The 5,872-nt window shown below is 40.4% G+C and overlaps 2 long non-coding RNA genes across 2 annotated transcripts; both read left to right on the top strand.

The window, feature by feature from the left end:
* Nucleotides 1-3,382: 3,382 nt before the first annotated feature.
* LOC147897311 (uncharacterized) lies at nt 3,383-4,111 on the top strand. The gene is made up of 3 exons (XR_015541638.1): nt 3,383-3,610; nt 3,742-3,905; nt 4,028-4,111. It is a non-coding gene; the product is annotated as an uncharacterized LOC147897311 (long non-coding RNA).
* A 78-nt stretch (nt 4,112-4,189) lies between these two features.
* LOC147897310 (uncharacterized) lies at nt 4,190-5,405 on the top strand. Its single transcript, XR_015541665.1, has 3 exons — nt 4,190-4,258; nt 4,360-4,479; nt 5,297-5,405. It is a non-coding gene; the product is annotated as an uncharacterized LOC147897310 (long non-coding RNA).
* The last annotated feature ends 467 nt before the right edge of the window (nt 5,406-5,872 follow it).

Below are 5,872 nucleotides of genomic sequence, written 5' to 3'. Positions count from 1 at the left end.
CAATCTCTCAACCTACATTGTTTCTTAGAAGAAGTCCTAAGAACATTTTCACTAACAACTTCAATCCCACAATTTCAAACATATGGTGTAGGAAACATTAGATGTGGTGAAGGCAGCATACAATGAAAGCATTGCCTCAAAAGCCCCACCCAACAAACGAATCAGAAAAGTTGGAAATGCTATTCTCAATACATAACACATAAGCTCACAACAAGCAGCATACTTGGCATTGTTGTTGCCGCTAACTAGTTCAACCAGACAATTTCAATCCATCAACACAAACATTGCAGAAAATAGAACACTTCTACTAAAAAGAAGGGCACGATTGGAAAAGCTTCTTTGATGATATCATTGCAAAATATTGCAAACGTGAAACAAGTCTTCATTATGCTTGCTTGGCTGAATTTGTTAGTGAATACACAATCAAGGGCAATACAGAAACAAAAAGGAAAAAACCCAAAAATCATTAGATTTAACAATTACAATGAGCACAAGGATCCAAAAAACTATTTTAGAGAGTTGTGCACTCTTTTCCTCCCTTTTCACAACAAAGAGCCTACTCTACAAGCAACTAACCAAACATGGCATGATTTATACATGGAGTACAAGCATATAATTGACATACAAAGAAACAAGTTTAACAAGCTCATTCCCAAGAAAAACTCGTCCTCTTCAACTACAAATAATACATGTAGCACAACAAACACAAGCACTGACATTCACAATCCTGAAAAATACGACCTCGCACTTGACATGCAAAAGCAAATAAGAACAAACCAATTCCTAAGCACTTCTTCAAAAACCTCAAAAATACTTGCAAACCAAGAATACTACAACACAGTTAGACAAATGAACCAAGGACAATGCTTGCTTTTAGACAACATAATGTTAAAAAAAAGAATTAACAAAGAGGAGAAATTCCACATTTTCATCACTGGAAATGCAGGAATGGGAAAAACATTCACCTTACTAGCCACTGTGCAAGCTCTGTTGCGACATTATTCCCACAAAGACTCTTCCAACATTGACCTCCCAAAGGTTCTTCTTCTAGCCTATATAGGAAAAGCAGCATTCAACATTGGTGGGACAACAATTCACTCAGCCTTGCACTTACCATTCATGGCAAGCCACTACACAAGCTTGTCAGAGTTGAAAAGCTTCAAGAACTCTCTCTTCTCTACCAAGACCTAGAACTAGTTGTCATCGACGAAATTTCACTAGTTGGGCATAGCATACTTGTAGTGGCAGATATGCATCTAAGAGAGATCAAACACAACCTCTCAATCTTTTGGTGGTTTCGATGTACTCTTGGTGGTGTCGATGTACTCTTGTGTGGAGACTTGTACCAAGCAAGCCCAATAAAAGACTCGTGGATATTTGCGAACAATTTTAATAATACATCTTTAATGGCATCATATTGGGAGAGTAATGTCAACCAATATGAATTGCATACTCCAATGCAACAAACCAACCTTCAATATCTCAACGTCCTCAACAAAATTAGATCGAACACACAGAAGTGATATCTTCTACTTCAACAATACGTACTTGAGAACTCTATTGGACAAAAAAACAATACCACACTTGTTTTGACACCAACAACGCAAAAGATATTCACAACAAAAAAAAATTCCATTTGTTGCAAGGTAACAAACATGTTCTCCTCGCAATAGACAAGAGACACAAAACATGTAGCAAAACATTAACTATCCCAAACAACGCTAAAACCACAACTGGATTGCACAAAGCATTGCACTTGAAAAAAGATATGATAGTCGAGCTATGCTCTGGGAACTTGGACATATTGGATGGCCTAGCAAATGGTGTAGATGGAATTTTCAAAGATGCAAACATTCAAGAGTTCCCACCTTGTGTGTGGATCCTTTTCAATAACCCTAACATAGGGAAACACACTCGACTTGAAAACATAAAGCTTTACAAGAACAACATCCCATCCAATTGGACTCTAATTCGCCAAATCACAAGAGGATTCCAAATCGGGAAAAACAAACTCAACACTATTACACGAGTACAATTTCCAATTCAACCTGCTGCTGCAAGAACGATACATCGTTCTCAAGGGCTAACAATGGATGCACTAGTGTTTGACCCCTCCAACATCAAATCCCATGGCCTTGTCTACACAGTACTATCACGAGTGAGAAATCCAGAAAACTTGTACCTTGTAAACAAGTTGGAAGCTAGACACATAAAGGTGGACAAAATCGTTCTACAAGAGATAGATCGCTTAGGATATCACATCAATGGATGCCAAAGCAAATCAACTTCAACAAACAACGCATAGATCGCTTCACAATACAATCCTTAAATACAAGATCGTTGAACACTCACATGGTGGACATCCTAGCAGATAAAAGCCTACTTAGTGCAACTATTTTGTGCCTCCAAGAGCTACACACAAACAACTCCATCAAACATAAACTTCAGATGTTCACTTCAATAGAAGATATATCTGAGGCTAGAATACCAACATGCTACACAAACAAAATTAAGCTACAAGACACCAAATCAATTGTTGATCAAAGATGCCAAGCACTTCTCACAACATTCTATGACAAATTCGAAAACACCTTTGTAGTAATCAATGTATACAAGCAACCACAAACTCCAACTACAACATTGATTAAAATGTTGAATGTCCTTTTACAAAGATTGGAGACCAATGCAAATACAACTATTCTCGGTGACTTCAACATAGACTACAACGCCAACAATACAAACACTTAAAAACTTCATGAGTTCATGAACAATTACAAAATGACACAATTAATAAAGCATCCTACAACTACACATGGATCTACTCTGGACCATATTTGGGTGAGCAACATCGATGGACACAATTTCAACAGAACTAATTACATATACTGGTCTGACCACTCCATTGTTTACACAACACTAGCTCTACCCAATTGGCAGGCCTTCTGAATGAAATTCACCTTGTTTCCTTAAACAATTGATAAAATAGTAGGATTTAGCTTCAATTTCAAGTTAGTAGTTACTTGCTCCATGAAGGAAAGATTGCCTACCGAAAATCTAGTTTTGTTTGGTTTTCTTTTATTTTTTGGCCTGCCCTAGAGGAGGTCTTATTCATGGTGGTGATGTTCGTAAGAAGCGAAATTCTGTTATTAGTATGTGAAGGAGTGTTGTCGCATGTGTATTGGTGTGTACGTGGCAGAATTGGTGGGTGCCACGTTGGTTGAAAGGGCCACGTGGCGAATTTTTGGTGCGGCACAGGCGGCACGTGACTGTTGTGAATGCAGGTTAAGTGGTTTTGTGGAATGTCGAGGTAGAGACTGGTTCGGGTATCAGCAGAGAAGTTGAGAGGAGACGCTGGTTTGCGGGGAGGACAAGCAAAGAAACTGAGAGGGGCAAGTTTGTAGAAGCTGATTTTTCAGGGAGGAGAGATGCTGAGACAGTAAGTTTGTAGATGCAGATGTCAGAAGGTATTCCGATTTGGACACAAGTTGGAGCGCGCTTCGCCAGTAAAGAAAGGATTGACGATTTGTGTGGAAGGAGGTGTCCGATTCGAGTTTTTTTCAGAAAAGGATGGTCTGAAATCCCTTTTCGACATACATGTGGAGCTCTCGCAGTGGGTGAATCTGTACCAATGCGTAAATACTCTAGTTGGCTTGCTGTGTATTTGAAAAGGCAGCGCTTCAAGCATGCATGTGGTCCTCGGGTCCTAGAGCTGAATTTTTTGGCCCAGCCGTTTCTTTGCAGTTGGACAGAGATGTTGTGCAGAAGAGGAAACAGCGCTGGAGAGCTTGTTTGTATCATTTTATATGTGGCGTGCTTCAATGATTGGATGAAACTGCATCTCTTCGATGAATACTCTGGATTGATTCGGGGGCAGTTGGGTTATGGGCTGCCTGTTTTTCCGAGGGGTGGTCTTACTTTGATTCTCGTTCTTCTGGAGATGGAGATTGCTTATGTTTTATTATATTGTAGACGATTGTTTCCATAAGAATTCTCTCAATCTATTCGGTCTTGTTTCCATTGTTCAAAGTCCGAGTGTGCAAATGGAAAACATGAAATCCGTAGAGTTATCAGTCTCTGGAGACTCAATGGATATCGGAAGTTCCACCTTCCATCTTCAATTTCATATTCCATCTTTCTTTTCTTTCCACTTTGCTTCTACCTGGCTAATGTCTTGCAAGTGTGTGCCTGCAGAGTTGCTGAAGTTTGCGGAAACCAAAAATGAAATCGCTGATGATGCTTCTTTCTCTCTCGATGGTAAGTGGTGGTTGTAGTAGATGTCACGATTCCCTGTTTTTAGAATTTTACAAGCATTTCTTGTTCGTAAATGATCATCTGTAGGTACTCTGGACGTGAAAGTAGAACACGGAGAGGACGCAACACGTGATGTGAATGTACTGGTAGAAGAGGATCTGATTTTAAAGGAAAGAAATCGAAAGGGGAAAGAAATCATGGAAGAACCGATGATCAGGAATGAGAGTGGTATACTCTAACCTGTTGTAATGTTTTTTTAAAGATGCCGATGGAGTTTTAACTGTTAACAGCCCCTATATCATTCATAACAGCCCCTCCCTCTTCCAATGTCGTTTTTCAGCCCCTCCCCTTGGCTCATCCTCTCCCGTAGGTTTCTCTCCTCTCAGGTGCAATCTATCAGAATGGTTGCTTCCTATTCGTCCCAAGCTCTTATGTGATGCAAGCATCTCAGTCTCAAGTTCTCTCATTCTCCACCACCTGACAAGATTAAGGATGAAGGCAATCGTCATTTCTAGAAGAAAGATTACCCTACTGCTATGGAGTCCTTGCTCAGAATCTCAAGCTCACCACCCCAACCACAATGTCTTCCAGGGTAACTATCATTGTGCCGCTTGCGTCCTGCAAACGAAGAGTATACCCTAGGATGCCATCATCAGGGACTGTGGCCTTGCACTACAGGCTCATCCTAGATTTTACAAGGCCTTGCAAGCAACAGCTCTCTCTCTCTCTCTCTCTCTCTCTCCAACTCTCCTACATCCTCCCCTGATGGTTGCTAACCGTTTCATTCTGTGAAGAACGTGCACCCTTGGACGATTTTGAAAGAGAAAAGCCAACAATACCACAGTTTGCTCGATTACGGATGGATTTTCTTTTGCGTTACAAAACGCGATGAGTTACGTATGCGGTCGTCGGTTCTTCTTGATTTGATTTATATTTTATCTACTTTTCTCTGCTAAAAGTCAGATGCATGAGGGTGGTCCTTATATTTTAATACCTGTTATCTCAACGCATTTAGACAATTGTATTGTTGACGGATTGTTTGTAGGTACTATTGATGTGAGTATTAAAGATGCAGTAACGATAACTAAAAAGTTGAGGGACCGGTAGAAAAAGATCGCATCTTGAAGGAAAGAAAGCGCAAGGGCAAGCAAATAAAGCTGTCAGTGAAAAGAGCTTTAGAAGCTGTTGCACGTGAGGCTTAGTGTTATGCTCTAGCCGAGATAGCATGACCTCGGATAGATCGGTGGGCATTTTCTCTTAGATGACCAACTTTTGTAATAGTTAATGTGCGTAATTGAAATGGTCAAGAGAAGTAACTGCCAAGGTCCTAGGTGAGGGTGGAATGGCATTGACTAGGTAGTTCTGAGTGCTAAGGCCTAGGTGCACCTAAATGTGTAATAATGCCAAGGGGCAAGTGGGTTTTAATGTGCCCCAAGAGAGGGGTAAAAAGGTGCACCAAGTGGAGAGGCTAAATTGATGACATTTGGCAAGGAGAACTATCTAGGGAATTGAGGGTCTCATGGATAGGTATGAATGAAATAACATAAGTATCTGATGAACTACTATCCAAGAGAGTTAGGCTGGGTGGAACAACCGAATGCCATCGCCCGTGATTGCTCTA

This window comes from Dipteris shenzhenensis, chromosome 10 (assembly GCF_047967505.1).
Source record: "Dipteris shenzhenensis isolate YYH24624 ecotype China chromosome 10, Dip_SZ_1.0, whole genome shotgun sequence".
Taxonomy (NCBI): Eukaryota; Viridiplantae; Streptophyta; class Polypodiopsida; order Gleicheniales; family Dipteridaceae; genus Dipteris; species Dipteris shenzhenensis.
This window is presented reverse-complemented; position numbering and strand designations above follow the sequence as displayed.